The following is an 18,108-nucleotide window of genomic DNA, read 5'->3' as shown; positions in this document are numbered from 1 at the left end:
GCTTATGCTAACATACTCTTTAATCATAAAAATTCACCTTTTCACCAAATTTTTCCTCCAGTACTGGCTTCTTGCCTGACCCCCCAAACCTAACAAAAGTCTTAACATGTAGGAAACTGAATTGCTACTCTTCCTTTTAAACCTGCTCCAACCATAATCTTCTTCAGCTCAGCTTATGGCAACATTGTTCTGTTTAATTGCTGCAGCTAAAAAGCTCAGAGTCACCTGTGACTTGCCTACTTTGCTCTCATCCCATGTCAGTTTACCAGGGTATCCTGGTGTCATATATTGAATTATATCTACCATAAAAAAGATGTTGAAGTCTTAACTCCCAAAACCTGCAAGCATGGCCTTATTTGGAAATTGGATTGTTGCAGATATAATTAGTTAAGAAGAAGCCATAATCCATTATTAGGGTTGGCCTCTAATTCAATCTGACTGATGCCCTTATAAAAATATGGTTATGTAGGGCCTCCCTGGGGGTGCAGGAATTAAAGTCTCAGAGCTATCAAGCTATTGCCAGCTACTGCGGCATGAGTTCGATCCCCTCCAGGGAGCTGACCCACATGGTGCAGCAGACCTCTCCTGTCTCCCCTCAATAGTGTATTTCAGTAGATCCACCTGTTCTGCTCCCCACTCAGTCTCTGATGAGTCTTCTCCCACCCCTCTACCCCTCTGGCCTATACCCCAGCTCTTGGGTGCATAAATAAATAAAAATAAATATTTTTGAAAATAGATAGTTATGTAAAAACAGAAATATATGTGGGGAAGGCCATATGATGATGACACAGAAGTTGGAGCTCCACAGCTGCTGCAAGTCAAAGAAAGGCAAAGATGGGCAGCAAGCCAGCGAAAGCCAGGAAGAGACAAGGGAGGATCCCTTGCAGACCTCGAAGAGTGGCCTCGCTAACACCTTGCTTTAGAACTTCCAGCCTCCAGAACTGATGCAGCAAATTTTGTTGTTTTTAGTTTGTGGTACCATTACATAAGCCATAGAAAACTAACACACTTAGTATCTCTACACTCAAAATACATCTGTCATCCAGTTCCTAGCACCTTCTCCACTGCTACATCCCTATTCTAACGGGTCTTGTATGAACATTTTTAGTGACACTAATATATATGGAAACCTTGCCTCTATATGAGAAGTCTTCAAATTTTAAAGATCACTATTTTAATATAAACTAATGGTGAACACCATGCCAGCTAACACTATCTAAACATTTATCACAAAGTATGAAAGTGGAACAATGAAAATCAAATTTATATAAGCAATATGGACAGACTGCAATTGAGTTTACACATGAATGTAATGCAGTGAAGGTTTCTTATATTCAATGAAGAGAGAAGAAAAGACTTGATAGTGAGTGGTGTTGGAAGAGGGAGCGACATTTGTCCTGTGCAAAGTGGTGAAAAGGCAAGCGAATGCTAATGAAAGGTTTTCCCTATATCTTCAAGGGGCTTTGTCACAAACGTATTTTGTTTAATGCCAGAAACTCTTCTCATTTTTTTCCCTCTCTGCACACAGGATAAATAACTCTGCTATTCCACCTGGAAAACCTCGGCCTCCAGAGGAGGAGGGAGATATGTAAACAACTACTTAAAAAAAAAAAAGTGTGCTTAGAATAGCAGTGTTAACAGATTCTGTGGAAGCATGAAAGAAAAAAGAAGTCCATAAATTATTTCTAAAACCATAACTAAGATTTTCTGAGTTTATAAAAGTCTGTAATAATAAGAGAAGCAGATGCACCCATATCTCTGTGAATGATATGCACATCTAATTGTTAGAGCACCTCTTTGAATCTTTAAATGCTGAGATATTGCTGGAAAACCCAGGCCCTTCACTGAAGAGAATGACATTCGCCTGTGTTAAAGACAGATGGTTTAGGCCTCTTTAATCCATGCAATCTATCTAAATATATCTTTTTTTTTTCTCAGTGTCTATGTGCACTGCTGGTTTACGGTCCTTGGTTGGAATGTTAGCCAAGCCAAGTCATTTTGTGCAAAAAAGGAACTGCGTAGGCTAAAGCTTGGATGAGCTCACTAGAAATTACTTTCTATTTTGGGTCTCTAAGCAACTGTGGCTTGAGGATCATAAAATAAAATGGCTTTGTCTTTGGTCACAGCCTATGTAAGTTTTACATACAGAAAAAATAGACAGTTGTATAGACAATAATGGGAGAGAAACAGAAGGAAGAGAGGGCTATGAAAGAAATCCATTGAAATTGCTCTGACTTCTCTTATTGGCCAGCTGGTAGTAAAACCCTGAATTGATCAAAACTTACACAGGAAAATATACCATCACTCATGTTAATAGTTTGAATTATATTTCCCTATTTTAGTATCAGGTAAATATAAACTATGCTAATCTATACAATACTGCTGTTTCAAAGATGTTAAAATTATAGCAACATACAAATTTTAATGAAGTTGCTCAATTTTTTATTTATAGTAACATGGGACACACTGAATAATTAGCATTTTTTTTTATAATTTTTTTTTTAAAGATTTATTTATTTATTTGTATAAGCACTGGGTACAGTCAGAAGGGCGGGAGGGTGAGAGAATTCACCTGAGACAGAGCGGGGAACAGAACAGGCAGACTGACGAAATACACTGCTGAGGGGAGCAGCAGGCGGCAGGAGAGGTCTGTCATGCCATGTGGGACCCTCCCCGGTGGCCGTGGCCGGGGATCGAACCAGCGCTGCAGAGGCTGTGGGCAGTTTCCCAGCCCAGCACTCAACCATTGCGCCACCAGGGGAGGCCCAATAATTAGCATTTGATCTACATAAAGCTTCTATTATAAGTTGGGGATGTCGTTTACATCATTTTCATCAATCATAGTTAAGCTTCATAACGAGTCATTCTGAAAACAAAAGCATTGCTCTGCTAATTAGTTAAGTCTCTTGCGCACGTGCATATTCTCTCTCTGTCCCTCTCCAGTATAATTCTTCTAACAAAGTCACTCATGTGACAAGGGGCCTTAGATCAGGTTAGGAAGAATCACTGAAATCAATTTAGCAGCCACTACCAACTGCAATGCAGGAAACGTTCCTTTAGAGACATCAAGGTACTTGCAGGCATTCTGATCCCAAGTTACTGAGGAACATTCAATATCAGGGAACAGTATCCTGTGAATGAATGACAATTCAATGAACCACATAGTCAGAACACACATATGTCAAGGTCCCCAATGTCTGTCTGTCTCTTTCTCCTTACATGGTGACTCAGAAATCAAACTCTAAACTCAATGAAACACTTTCCATCAGACCTGCACTTGGGACCAGTGTGATTGTTAGAATTATGTGCATCACCTGAATCCTAAATAAAAATTATTCTCTCATGTACATTTATTTGGAGAAACATGTCTTTGAGTGACTGTAAAACTGATACATATCTTTGCTGTCAGGAACTGACATACTCTTTCCTGTTCTTTTCATCTCTATGGAGCATATGTATTTTTCAAGGAGCATAATCAAATATATCAAATGCCAAAAACAAAATTTAATATTTAACATTAGAGATGGGAGCAAATTTAGTTAAGTTTTACTAATAGTCAAGAAAACTTTAATGTGTTAGATCTCACTCATTCATTCAACAAATGTTTATCTAAGAACTACTAAAGTGCCAGGCATAATTTAGAATCAAAACAGTAAACAAAATAGGCAAAGGTTATTTGCTAAATATAGCAAATCATTCAACTCAAAATGAGGAGTCTAAAACATTATTTTACTATAACATTTATTTTGTGAATACAAGTTATCAATATATCTTGAGTACCTAAAATATACTAGGACTTGACCAGATGGTATAGAAGATATTATTCTTATCATATGTAAGGAAATATTAGATAATATAAAAATAAAACCACCTGGTTCCTTTAGGAGAAGGGGACTTTATTAGTCTTACTATATAACATGTCTTTACATGGATTCCTAAAGCCACATTATAAAAGTAGAAAAGTATTCGTACTTTTCCCCATTTCCTGCCTAACGTGCTCCTAACTGGCTACTTACTGCAATGACCAACAGTTTATTTAATGGTAGGTAAACAGTCCCCAAAATGAGAAGTGGTAAACTTGAACGGTAATTAAATGGGAGAAATTGATGGGATAGATGAAACATGAGGAAGGTAATTTCAATAATTAGACAGCTCAGGAGATGCTATAGAAAAAGGAGGCTTAGGGCTCTCTGGCTATAAAGAAATAAATGATTCATGGATTTCACTGACAGTAAAATAAAGAAACACAGACACGAGACACATTAAATGCAGCAGATTATGAAATGGGGAGGACAGAGAATTCTATCAAATACAATGGTATGAGCAAAACAATGCCAATGTGAAGGTACAGGGTATGATGTTTGGGGTACAGGAAATAGCCCATCTGGTGAGAGCACCAGGGTGCCAGGGTACTAGTACTAGTGCAGGATAAAGCTAGAAAAGTTAGATTATACTGTAGAGACCTTGACTACTAAGGTAAACAGGGCTCTTGTTTTTTAAGTTGTAATACAAAAAAGAACATCGAGGTTATGACCAGGTACCAGTACACAAGAATGTCTCTTGTGTACAGTTTTCAGTTTTATAATGAGTAATTAATTTTCTTATAATACAAAAATAGGCCTAATTAGTCAATGGACCTTTGACAATGGAGAAAAGGTAATTTATTAGAGAAGGATTTTTTTTTTTTCAACAAACAGCGCTGGTACAATTGGACATCCAACTGCTAACAATAAAGACATAACACAGACCTTCACCTTCCATAAAAACTAACTCAAACAGTATCACGGACTTAAATTAAAAAGGCAAAACTATACAGCTCCCAGAAGGTTACTAAGAGAAAATCAAGATGACTATGTACTTGAAGATAATTTTTCAAATACAACATCAAGAGCAGAATTCATTAAAGAAAAAATTGATGCAGAGCTTCATTAAAAGGGACAAAAACAACAAACTTCTCTACAAAGGACACTGAAGAAAAAGACAAGACAAAGGCTTGGAGAAAACTGCAAAACATGTATTTGCTAAAGAACTAATACCAAAAATATACAAAGAATTTGAAAACTCAACAACAAGAAAACAAAAACCCAACTGAAAAAATGGGCAAAATACCTCCCCAATGAAGCTATACAGATGGGGTGCTTTGGTGTTGCGAAAACCATGATGACTACATCTGAGGGAAGAAATCCTCTACTGTGAAAAAACAAACAAGGACGTAAAATAACAATACCTCATTAATAAAATACACATATAAAAAGAAGATTCAAAGATGGTAAATGTTTCTAGTCATTAGGAAATTGCAAATTAAAACAAGATACCACTACAGATCTATTAGGATGTTTATAATTCATGACAGAGGCAACATCAAATGCTGGCAAGGATATGGAGGACTAGGATCTCTCATTCATTGCTGCTGGGAATACAAATTGGTACAGCCATTTTGGAAGACAGCTCCACTGTCTCTTTTCAAAACCAGCAATTGTGTTCCTTGGTATTTATCCAAATGAGTTGAAAACTACATCCATTCAAAAACCTGCACATGTATTATGTTTATAACAGCTTTATTCAAAATTGCTAAAAGTTGGAAGCAACCAAGATATACATGAATAGGTAAAGAATAAACAGACTGTGTTATATCTATATAATGAAATATTACATGGCAAGAAAGGAAATGAGCTATTAATCAATGAAAAGCACAAACAAACACATTGCTAAGTGAAAGAAGCCAATATGAAACTACTACATACTGTATGCTTCCAATTTATGGCATTCCCGAAATGGCAAAACTAAAGAGCTAATAAAAAGATAAGTAGTTGTCAGGATTACTGGGGAAAGTATGGCAGGATAAATAGATGGAACAAAAAAGATATTCAGGACAGTGAATTTATTCTCCATATTTTGATGGCAGTAATGATGAATACATGCCATTTAGCATTTCCCAATATTCATAGACTATATAACACAAAGAGTGAACTCTACTGTAAACTATGCGTTTTGGTTAATAACACCATATCAATATTGGCTCATAAATTGTAGCAAGTGTGTCATGACACTAAGGAAAGACATTCATAACAATGAAAATGGTGACTGAGGTATCTGGGGATTCTGTATATTCTGATAGGTATTATGGGAGCAAAACAAAACAAATATAAAAGAAAATGATTTCATTTGTCTAATTGCATATGCAAACACTGTCATACATTATTGTTGATCTTCAAATATTTTAAAAATTGAATTATTTTCTTCCATTTTAAAGGGAGAGATTAATGCAGCTGCCTTGAATCTGAGCAAAGTTTATTCAAGACCTATGATATATGTATAAATTATTTGAGAATAACTTTTGTTCCAAAGTTGTAGGTGTCTTTTGGTATGGAAAAGACAGTCTTTCAACTTTGAGACTGACATCTGCATAGTAATGTTAAGACCTAGGTTCTTCTACCACTTACAATACTATAGGTGATTTACCTAACCTCTATGAACTTCTACAAGTATACGAAAATATGTGCCTAGTCATTAGGAAATTGCAAATTAAAACAAGATACAATAACTATCACCCAGTGTTGCAATTTTAAGATTAAATATTGAGAGTAAATGCAAGCAAATGATTTATTAATCTTGCTCCTCATTGGGGAAAAATGTTCTCCCTGATAAAAGAAATAATAACATTTAACATTAAACATGATAGCATAAAGTGTTTTCTAAAAAAACAGCATTTTTAAAGAGATTTGCATACATAGGGAGCAAGTGCAAATGTTAGAAAAAAAAAGTTGTCATTAAGTTGACATCTAAAAGTAGCAGCATCGGGCCTTCCCCTGGTGGCACAGGGGGTTGAACACAGCACTGTGAAGCTGTCCACAGCTTCTGCAGCATGGGTTCGATCCCTGGCCTGCCAAGGAGATACCCACATGGTGCGGCAGACCTTTCCTATCTTGCCTGCTGTTCCCCTCAGCAGTGTATTTCAGTTAGACCACTCTGTCTCTGGTGAATCCTCTCACCCTCAGGCACCTCTGGCCTGTACCCCAGTTCTTGTATGCATAAATAGATAAATCTTTAAAAGTAGCAGCATCTAGATAATCCTTACATAGATAGTATTGAAGGGGTCTGTTACAGTACTGTAATATACCCACACAAATACATGAACCAATCTTCAACAGGACACCAAGAATATATAATGGAACAGGCATTGTAGGTGGTGCTGGGAAATCTGGATATCCACAAGCAAAAGAATGAATTTGAACCAATATCATGTACCATATACTAGAATCAATTCAAAACAGACAAAGACTTAAATATAAGACCTGAAACCATAGAATCCCTAGAAGAAAACACAGGGAAAATGTCTGGAATTGGCATTGGCAATGATTTGTCTGATATGACACAAGAAGCATGGACCTTAAAAAGCAAAAGTGGATAATTGAGACTATATTAGAAAATTCTGCATAGCAAAGAATAAAATCAACACATCAAAACACGGCCTTTAAAACTGGCGTAAATAATGGCAAACCATGTATCTAAAAATGGGTTAGTACCCAACATATGTAAGAAACTTGTGTAACTCATTAGCAGGAAAAAAAAAAAAAACAACACACAATTAAAAACTGGATACAGGAGGGCCTCCCCTGGTGGCACAGCGGTTGAGCGTTGGGTTGCGAAGCTGCCCGCAGCCTCTGCAGCGCCAGTTCAATCCCCGGCAGACAGCAAGGGTCCCACATGGTGCGCAGACCTCTCCTGCCGCGCCTGCTGCTCCCCTCAGCAGTGTATTTCATCAGTCTGCCTGTTCTGTTCCCCACTCTGGCTCTGGTGAATCCTCTCACCCTCCCATGCTTCTGACTGTACCCAGTGCTTGTATAAATAAATAAATCTTAAAAAAAAAAAAAACTGGATACAGGAACTGAATAGACATTTCCCCAAAGAATACAACTGACCAACAGGTAAATGAAAATGTGTTCAAGATCACTCATCATCAGGGAAAACATAAATCAAAATCATGAGGTACCTCTTCACTCCTGTTAGGATTTACCTACCATATGATCCAGCAACCCCTACTCTAGGTATACATGGCAAGGATTTGACATCAGGACCTCAGAGAGATGTCTACATAACTCTGCTCACTGCAGCGCTAGTCACAATAGCTAACATATAGAAACAAACTATATGACCACTGACAGATAAATGGAAAAAGAAAATGTGGTATATATACATGGTAGAATATAATTCAGCCTTAAAAAGTAAGGAAATCATGTCATTTGCTGCACGATAGATTAAGCCTGGGGAGAGCCAAGAAATGCACACAGGGGAAAAAGGCAGTGAAATGAACTAGACATGCAAAATATTAAATACAGATGCACCACACAAAAAAGCAATTCCACTCCTAGGCATATACCTAACAATACACAAATACTAATTCGAAGGGATAGATGCACTCCTATGTTCACTGCAGCACTATTCATAATAGCCAAGGTATGGAAACCATCTAAGTGCCCAAAGACTGGGACCCTATAAAAACCAGGAGCCCCCACAAATCACTTGCAGTTGTTCGTCCTAGCACTTTGCCTGCCCGGGTCTCTTTCTGGATGTGCTTTCATTCTGTCTGTAATAGACTTTTCTTTTTTTACCCAGACATGGCTTTGCATTCTCTCATGCCATAGGGAAGGAATAAGGACCCCTCAAATCCAGGACCATGTAGGGACCCCCAGCTCTGCCTTTCCATGGGGCATGAGGAGAGAATTTTTTTTATTTTTCGGGGAATTGCTTGACCTACTTAAGGGAACTGCCTTCTAGTCCAGAAATCAGCCAATTTCAAGGAATTGTCTCCCCTCTGGGTGCTTCTAGCTGTCCTTGGGTTTTATCAGCCTGCCTGAAGATTGGGGTGGGGGCTGCCTTTCTCCCCTGTGTGCATTACTTGGCTCTCCCCAGCTTTACTGTATCTGCTAAGTGTTTCCTGGGGCACTGGGTATTTTGGCAGTTTTACTCCTTAGGCATCGCTCTCCCTGCCCTAAATGTCTACCAGTTTAAAAAAACAAAGGAATAAAGGACTGACACATGCCTTCATATGAATGGATTTTACAAGCATGCTAAGTGAAAGGAGGTACACGTATGATTTCATTTTTCAAACTATTCATTGTGGGAAAATCCACAGAGAATGAAACTCACTTAGCAGCTGCCTGGAGGTTGTGGACAGAGAGTGACTGCAAAATGGCATGAGGAGTATTTTTGGGGAGATGGAAATGTTCTGGAATTGAAATAGCAGGATAGCTGCACAACTATATGAATACGCTAAATGCCACGGAATTATACAGTCTGAAAGGGTGAACTTTATTGTCTCTAAATAACATCCCCATAAAATTACATAATTTAAAAATATTTAGCACAGTTTTTAGAGATGTGCCACGTGGAGGTTGTCCTTTTTTCCCATCAGTCTTAAAGTAGAAAGTTCCACAACACAGTGCATTCTAAAAGGCAAAGAAGAAAAGGTTTTTTTTGTTTTGTTTTTGTTTTTTTGTTTTTTTTTTAAGGAAATAGCACAACCTCTAGTTTCACTATGCGGACTCCTTTCTCAGACCATTTCCTCTGAATGAATCTTTTTTCTAACAAATTATTACTTACAACAAAGAAAGAGTCCTGTCTTACCATTATATCTCTGGATGATACTTAGAACAATTCCAGCCACCAGAGATGGAAAATCCTCCAAGCACTATTCCAGAATCAGCTTCTAGAGCCTGAACTGACCATGATCTCCACAGCAGCTTTAAGATATAGGCCTTATTATTTCTTGCCTCTGCACTCTAATGTGTCTGCTTTCTACTCCTCAACTTTCATATACCTGAATTTCCCTTTTCCCTGACTTAAAATGTAGATTTGCAAATGGTTCTTATTTGCTTGACTTAACCTTAGCATTTTAGGATATTATTGAGCTCTGTTGGACTTACTCTGAGTAACCAGCAAGTTTCACAGGATCAAGATACCCTTCTCCTGCCCACTAAGACATAAAATCCTAAGAGGCAACATTGCAATGAAAACTCATGAAGAAGATGGACTTCTCAGTGGACTCCCAGATCAGCTAGCCCACATGAACTGTAATAAGTTAACACAACTGGAGCCACTTAAAATGGAACAGAACTACCCACTGCAGAGAAATCACTTTGTCTGTTGTTTAAACTGGGTCAGACTCTCTGGATAGGACCAAACCCCGCCATTTTAAGAAACCCACAAGAACTAGAATATCCTGTTTAAAAGGACAAATGAAAGTGAACCCTCCCCTACTTTCACCATGTGACCCCTCACACCCCGACCTGATCATTTACCTTCAGATTCCATCACTTGGTCATTTCCTAAACCATATGTCATCCTTCTTTATATAATTTAAAAAAAAAAAAAAAACCTGACTTTTGTCCCTCCTTTGTCACTCTTTGGATTTCTCCCTGAATTGTAATTCTTTGAACCCAAATAAATGCAATCCACCTATTAATTGCATCCCGATTTTTAAGTTCACAGAGACACCACTCAACAAAAGGTTAAAAAGTCTCTTTGTGCTTTGTTAGTTCATTTTGTGATTCATTTCTTCAATCATTTTGTAGGCTACTTGTTATGTATAACTGCAGTGCTCCAAGATGGAGAGAGGAAAATAGAACAGATAACATATTTCCTGAGGGGACTACCACGTTAGAAAGCAAACTTGTAAGTAATCAATTAAAATTAGATGTGAAAAACACTAATGTGGGAAAAACGCAAGGGACGGTGGGAGCATGTAAAAGAGGGAGTACTTAGCGCAGCCCAGGGACTGCATGGGAAGCTGCTCGGGCAAGGATGGAGCTGGAGGGTAAACCAGCATTACGTAGGCAGGTAGATGGGAGAGATTGCTCCTGGGGAAAGGGCATCACCTGGGCTCAGGGGAAGGGGATTATATGAGCTCGTGGGGCAAAACACATTTGGTATCCACCTTCCCACTGGACCACAGAGAGCAAGGGAAGCAAATGATGAGTGGTAAGGATGCAGAGGTTGGCAGCCCTAGAATATAAAAGGCCAGGTGTGCCTTGAAAAGTTCCTGAACACTCTGAGAACAAACTTGACAGTCAATACTTCTATGCAGAAAGGCGATGCTATCCAATTGTTTGTGAAAGCTTGGGTTGGTTTTGGTTTGTTTGGTTTTCTTGGCAGTCTATAGGGAACTCGATGAAAGAAGAGGCAGATAAACACTGAGGACAGGAGATCGCTTATGACATTAATCTAACCACTGTTCAAAGGTGTAGCTGGCTTAGCACCAGGGTGACTCTGAAGACCGTTTCTCTTGCTGTATCCAGTTAAAAGTGGGAAGTCAATCAAAATGGCTTTGTGAATGAGAACCCTCAGGTGTTTTCAGAATCCCTTAGAGCATTTCTCTTCCCCAGAAATCTTGAGTGCTGGACATGTCCCTTGAACTAGGAGGCCACCGTCTGAAGTCTTTGGGCATTCCTTCCATCTCTCTGCCTTGGATTTTGTCATTCTAATGTTCACCTCTAGGTTCCTCCTGCAACGATCCCCCATCACTGCTCTTTTCCAATTCAGTCCTCACTTAGGTAAATTACCTGCTCGGAAGTCTGATTTTGATGATAATCTGCGCCACATCCCAGGGTGTCTTAGCTGAACCTGGATCTGGCCTTCAACATTAACACCAGAGCTTGGAAAACACATCTCATGAATACAAAAACCTCTGATTGAGTTCGAGGTACAATATGACCAGCTGGGAGTATAAAAGCACAGGGTTAAAGTGTGAACATACAAAATAACACCTGTTGGGGCCTCCCTGGTGGTACAAGGGGGTAACACAAAACCTATGAAGCTATCGGCAGCCACTGTAGCAAGAGTTCGATCCCCAGCCAGGGAGGTGACCCACATGGCACAGCAGACCTCTCCTGTTTCGCCCACTGCTCCCCTCAGCAGTGTATTTCAGTCAGTCTGCCTGTTCTGCTCCCCACTCTGTCTCTGGTGAACCCTCTCACCCCCGCACCTCTGGTCTGTACCCCAGTTCTTCTATGCATAAATAAATAAATCTTAAAAATAAAAGATAAAAAAAAGTAACACCTGTTTGGAAGATGGGGAGGGGGCAATGTCCTTAAGATTAACTGTTAATTATTCACAACAGCCAAAAGTTAGCTGGTACAACACTTGTCCTATTGCTAAAGGAGAACAGATGTTTTTAACGTACTGTCTCTTAAAAACTCAAGCCTGCCATTTCTACTGGCTCAAGGGAAAAAAAAAATTGAGGGGATTCTGGGATTCCACAGTGTCACTTATTTTTACCATTGACTCAGAAACAATAAATCTAAATGAGGTAAAAAAAATAGCAAATACATTTAAAAGTATTTCAGAAAGGTAAATTTCACTTTATTTAATGCAGGCACATGCATTCATTCCTTGTTCAGAGCTGCTTATTAAAAGATTAAGAGGAACTGATGTTTAACAAACCACAGTATTGTGGGCTCTGATTTTCTGTCTTCATAAATATGATATAGGAGTATATTTTGCAGGGAATGTGTCTGAATTAAATAAAGAGAGTCCAGGTGCGCTCTCTCTGGAAGAGAAAAGAATTCTATTTATTGCCTATTCTTAAAAAAAAAAAAAAAAAAAAAACCTGTTTTCGGGGGGGTGGGAAGAACCTGTGACTGCAAATCAAAGTCCCCTGTTGGACTGCTTCCCAATTCAATTCCGAAAGACCTGGTTGAAACTGGAAGCTGAAAATGATGCAAATGAACAGCTGGAGTGCATCCTGACAAGCCTCTCAGATTGTTCTCAGAGAGTTGCATTTTTGAAAATTCTAGTTTCTTCACAGCATTGTCTAAGTACTATTGTTTTAGGACTATCAGCGTTGCTCCAACATACACCCCCTAAACTAAGTGCCAGTCCTTCCCATTGGCCATGTATTGGAAGCAGGGGAACACGCACACTGGCGTTTACTGTTCCTCTTACACTATACATTTCAGGTTAAGTCACATGTTTGGTTTCGCCTGCTTCATTTCCATGTAACAAACAACAAAACACACCAATGTTTAGGAAAGTTGGGGGGAGAAAGTAAAGATGAAATCAGTCAAAGGACTTCCAAGATACATGGTCTCTATTCGTCAACAGCTCCCCAGTGGTTTAAGGGATAGGTCTCATGAACTTGCTGTAGATGTAAAGGAGAATAGGTTCTCTTTCTGGACTAGAATTGGAAAGCAATCAAATTTCTCTTTCCTCAGTCTGTCTCAGGGCCAGTGGACTGAGCAGAATAAGGCAGAAGAGAGGTAAGAGGAAAATCAATGAGATTACGTAGGACCAACCTCCCGTCCCCCTGACCTGGTAACCACCATTCCCTCCACTTCTGTGTATTCGACATCTCAAATTCCCACATGTAAGTGAAATCAGGCAGTTTCTCCTTTGCATCTGGCATGTTCTCTTTGCATATGTATACCAACTATCATCAGGCCCTGCACCATAGATACAGTTTTTAGTATATATTTTTTAAAGAGACAGGTAGGAACATTAGCACCCTTCCCATACTCAGGGAAGCTAAACCTCAGCTGGAAGTGAGGGAAATATTTGGAAATATCCCCAGTTTGTTGAGTCCTGCAGATATACCCAAAGGAGGGAGGAGGGGGGTCATACTTTTCTCTGCTTTGAACTCCTAAAAATTCATAAAAATAGGTAATATTCCAAAAGCACGTCTGGCAGGCATGGTTATAACTACTTTAGATGCATTAACTCATTTTGTCTTCACAATGATCCTACAGGGAAGGTACTAATTGATCCCCACTCTGCGAATGAGGAGACAGATGCAAGGAGGGATGCAGCGGGTTGCCCAAGGCCACAGTCAGTAAATGGGAAAAAACGGGGTTTAAAATAATCTTGCTCCTTAATTAGTATTAGGCCGTATTCCTCTTCTTTCTGGGCTGCCCCCCACCCCCACCCCTTAAGGTGCATGTCTCCCGAATTTCTTCACTTGTATTCAAAGTTCTTGAAGGCCTTGAGGTTCTTTATGTTTGTACTTCCCATAATGCTTAGTAAAGTGCTAATATGACAGGTCAGTTTGGGGACAAGAGTCACCCCATTTTAATGTCAAATGTTTTCCTGTACACAGAAAACCGTATATCAGTTTGCATGCCATGTGAGAAGTGACTCTGCCCCAAAATGGTGGCATAAAATACCCATCCACTACCACAGCCTGAAGTAGATCCTGAGTGAGAAAGAGAATGTACAGTGTTGAGACCAGAGAGACAAACGTGCAGTAACCCACGGCGCATATTTGAAGGGACCAATGCTAGTTATACAAGTTAAATAATGCTAAGGACTCAGAAATGAAAGGATGTATTAAAAATACCATTGCAGGGGCCTCCTCAGTGGCATAGCCAGTTGAGCACAGTGCTATGAAGCTGTCCGCAGCCTCTGCAATGTGGATTCAATCCCGGCCGGCCAGGGACATACCCACATGGCACGGCAGACCTCTCCTGTCTCGCCCGCTGCTCCCCTCAGCAGTGTATTTCAGTCTGTCTGCCTGTTCCGCTCCCCACTCTGTCTCTGGGGAATTCTCTCACCCTCCCGCGCCTCGGGCCTACACCCCAGTTCTTGTGTGCATAAAATAAATCTTTAAAAAAATACCTTTGCAAAGACTATGAGCTTTGCTCCTCTCAAAGGCATAAGAATAAGAACAAACCAGGGGAAAGAAGTGCAATGCAGGACACACAAACAAGGGACAGACACTGAGAGAAATCTTGCCAAGGTCACAGTTCTCTGGGATAATCAGCCATCCCTTAACGAGGAGGAATCCCAGATGATAAGGAGAACGTGTCTACCCCATGCAGAGTTTGTGCCACATAAAATCTGTATTTTAAACCGAATGGGCTTCTCCTTATAGTCTGCAATGCACTTGTACTCCTTCCTAGCGTAGTTTTCGGCCATCTTTATGATGACCCAAGTTCAAAAGAGCATTCAAATCATGTTAAATATAAGTTACTGAACTGGGGGGAGGGAGATGGGGAGGCAAACATGATCCTGTCAGGAGAGTGAAGTCTGATGCTAAGAGAGACCTAACCCAAGTAAACCATCCCCTTTCAGAATTTGTTCTTTCATAAAGAAACATAACATGGCATCCTGATAGGCAGGATGTGTCAATCAGCGTTGGGTGTACAGGCTGCAAGAGAGTGCCTCACTGGCCCTTTTATCATAGCTCACTCTTTGGGGCTCTGGTTTAATATACAGTCACATTACAACTTGTAATGGAAGCTAGGGCTGGAGTTAATGTGTTTCTCCTACTGCATCAGTTGCCAAGAGACATTTAAGCAGAAGAAAATAAGGTCACATTATTTCTTCACTTCAGGAGATAATAATAAGAGCTAAACTTTTATTGAAAAGTAGACTTGATGTATCCTATGTATTGATTAATATTACATTCTCTTGAAATAAAGTAAATGCTGTGGTCGCAGATAACAAATGAGGAGACAAACAGAAATAGGTTTAGTGCATTGCCCAAGGCCATTCTGTATGTCAGTGATGGCCACAGCTTTGACACTGTGCCCCAAGCTGGGTCTCCAAAGATGCATTTCTGATCTTTAATAATAGCAGTTTCTGGAGAAGAAACACTGTGCCGATTTCAAGATACTGAAACAATTACATAGAAAAACATTTTTTTCCAGTTTCTGACATCTCCATTTAGAACATCCAAGCTTGTTTTCCCCCAAAATGTATTGGTCACCAATTTGGTGGCATGACAATGCTAATCTATATGAAAATGGTGATATCGTGCCAAGGGCAGGGAGTGGATGTTCAGTCATCACTCAACACGCACAGTGAGAACGTTCTAGTTTTAGAGGAGTCTGCGAAGATTTTTTTGTTGAACCTTTATTGAACAGTAATGTCATCTAAGACATTAGTAGCTCAGTAGCTACATTAAAGATCAAGTAAGGCCTGCACTCTGAATGCAGTCTTTCTAAAGCTCAGCTAATTTCACTACCTACACAAACACCTCACTAGAGGAACTTGTAAGAAACACATTATCATACCCCGTCCTTGACCAAGTAACTCAGCACCTTTGGGGGAAAGATCTAGGAATCTGTACCTTATAAAGTAGCCCACATATCAATGTCCTTAGTTTCAGACAAATTCCTAGTTCTTTTTTTTTAAAGATTTATTTATTTTAATACAAGAGCTGGGGTACAGGCCAGAGGCGCGGGAGGGTGAGAGGATTCACCAGAGACAGAGCAGGGAGCAGAACACACAGACGACTGAAATACACTGCTGAGGGGAGCAGCGGGCATGACAGGAGAGGTCTGCTGTGCCATGTGGGCATGTTCCTGGCCTGTTGGGAATCAAACTGGCGCTGAAGAGGCTGCTCATAACTTCACAGCACTGCACTTAACCCGCTGCGCCACCAGGGAGGCCCCAAATTCCTAGTTCTAAACTAACAGGTCCGTAAGTGTTTCTGGTTGTCTATTGGGATCCCATGAGCTATTTTAAACTATCTTTGTTAGTGACAAGATCACCTAAATTGTAAGTCTGAAGTGTCACATGGAGATGGGAAGTCTTCCTGGGAAAGCCAAGGAACCACCTGTTCCCTCTGTGTTCAAATTGCATGAGGGTGAGCTCATAAGCATAGATTTCGGTACCATATCACATGGGCTCAAATTCTGACTCTGAACCTAATTAACTTGTGCAAATGTATAAGCCACTAGACCCCTCTCTGCCACAGTGTCTCCATCCATAAAGTAGAGACAATGACAGACCTATTTCCTATGTGCCTTGCCTAAAGTAATTTATACATTCTAAGTAGGTCAACAATATTAGGTTCCCTTGTATAGCATTTATACTTTCAAAGAGGTTTTTTATATATCCTATACTTGCATACTATCCTAGAAGATAAAACTTACACATAGAGTAAATTATTTTACCCATTATTTTGAAGATTCACGGATGAAATAGTGGTAAACCCAAAGTTCATGACTTACAGCCTGTCCTCTTCCTAATATGCATGGGGGTACCCCACACTCCCAGTTAAATATCCTCTTGGACTGTAAGTTTTTATGAAGCAGACTACAGCCGATTAAGCAGAAAAAACGTTTTAAATATATGACTTCTGGGTAGCATTTACACATGCAATTTAGTATATTTCTGTTCCATCTCAAACAATGACAATCATCTCAAACACACTAGTTGGAAACCTTAAAGGAATATATATATATATATATATATATATATATATATATACACACACACACACACACACACATATATATGGTACACACACAAACTCACACACACACCTATATATGCTACAATATTCAAATGTCATTATATTAGTACTCCTTCTTACTAAGGCTCCAAAACAACAGAAAGCAAGATCTCCCACTCTCAAAAGTAAAATGTACAAATAACAATGTAGAATCATACAAAGGGGTTGCCTCAAGACTACATTTTTGGCCATTGACTGACCTGCCATCTTTAGTTTATGTGAGCCAGAGAGGCTGAAAGTAGAGTTGGAGATAAAGGGAATGAGTTCATGCCCTACTGCACCCACTCCAAGTTGCTTCCCTGTCACCATAAGCCTAGTAAGGGGTAGTTTTAGATAGGCTTGATACATCCTCTGGACTTCTGGAAGGCATAGAAAGTAGTTTTAACATGGTCTAGAGAAATCTAAAGGTTGAAGACCTGAGGTGTCAAGAAATAATATCAAACCATACTTGGAGCTACATTCCCAACAACCAGGGTCACCAATGTGTGACTTTTTCTATTCGATGAGATGTAAGCAATATGAACAAGAGAAAATAGCCTGGAAATATTTTAAATCTTGGAAGACTGTCTGAAGGGACATGATGATTCTCTAAGGGTTACAGGGGCCAAAGATAAAACACCAGTGGGGCAACCTTAAAAAATAAAAAGAAAGATTGTCTGGGTCTCAGAAAGTGCACCCAAATCCCAAATATACCCATTTGGCATTTCTTAAAAACACACAGACATCAATGAACTAAAATTTTAAAAGTTAACTTTGATCATACACCAAGTCCAAGGAAACACAGCTGCTTTAAACATCTGTTACAGTCAGGGGAAGTCAATGTCAGATTACATCAGCACCATTTATGAATTTTTGCATCTTCTTCCTCCTCCTCC

The sequence above is a fragment of the Talpa occidentalis genome, unplaced genomic scaffold, assembly GCF_014898055.3.
Source record: "Talpa occidentalis isolate TD23 unplaced genomic scaffold, MPIMG_talOcc4v2.1 talOcc4.15, whole genome shotgun sequence".
Classification (NCBI taxonomy): Eukaryota; Metazoa; Chordata; class Mammalia; order Eulipotyphla; family Talpidae; genus Talpa; species Talpa occidentalis.
This window is presented reverse-complemented; position numbering follows the sequence as displayed.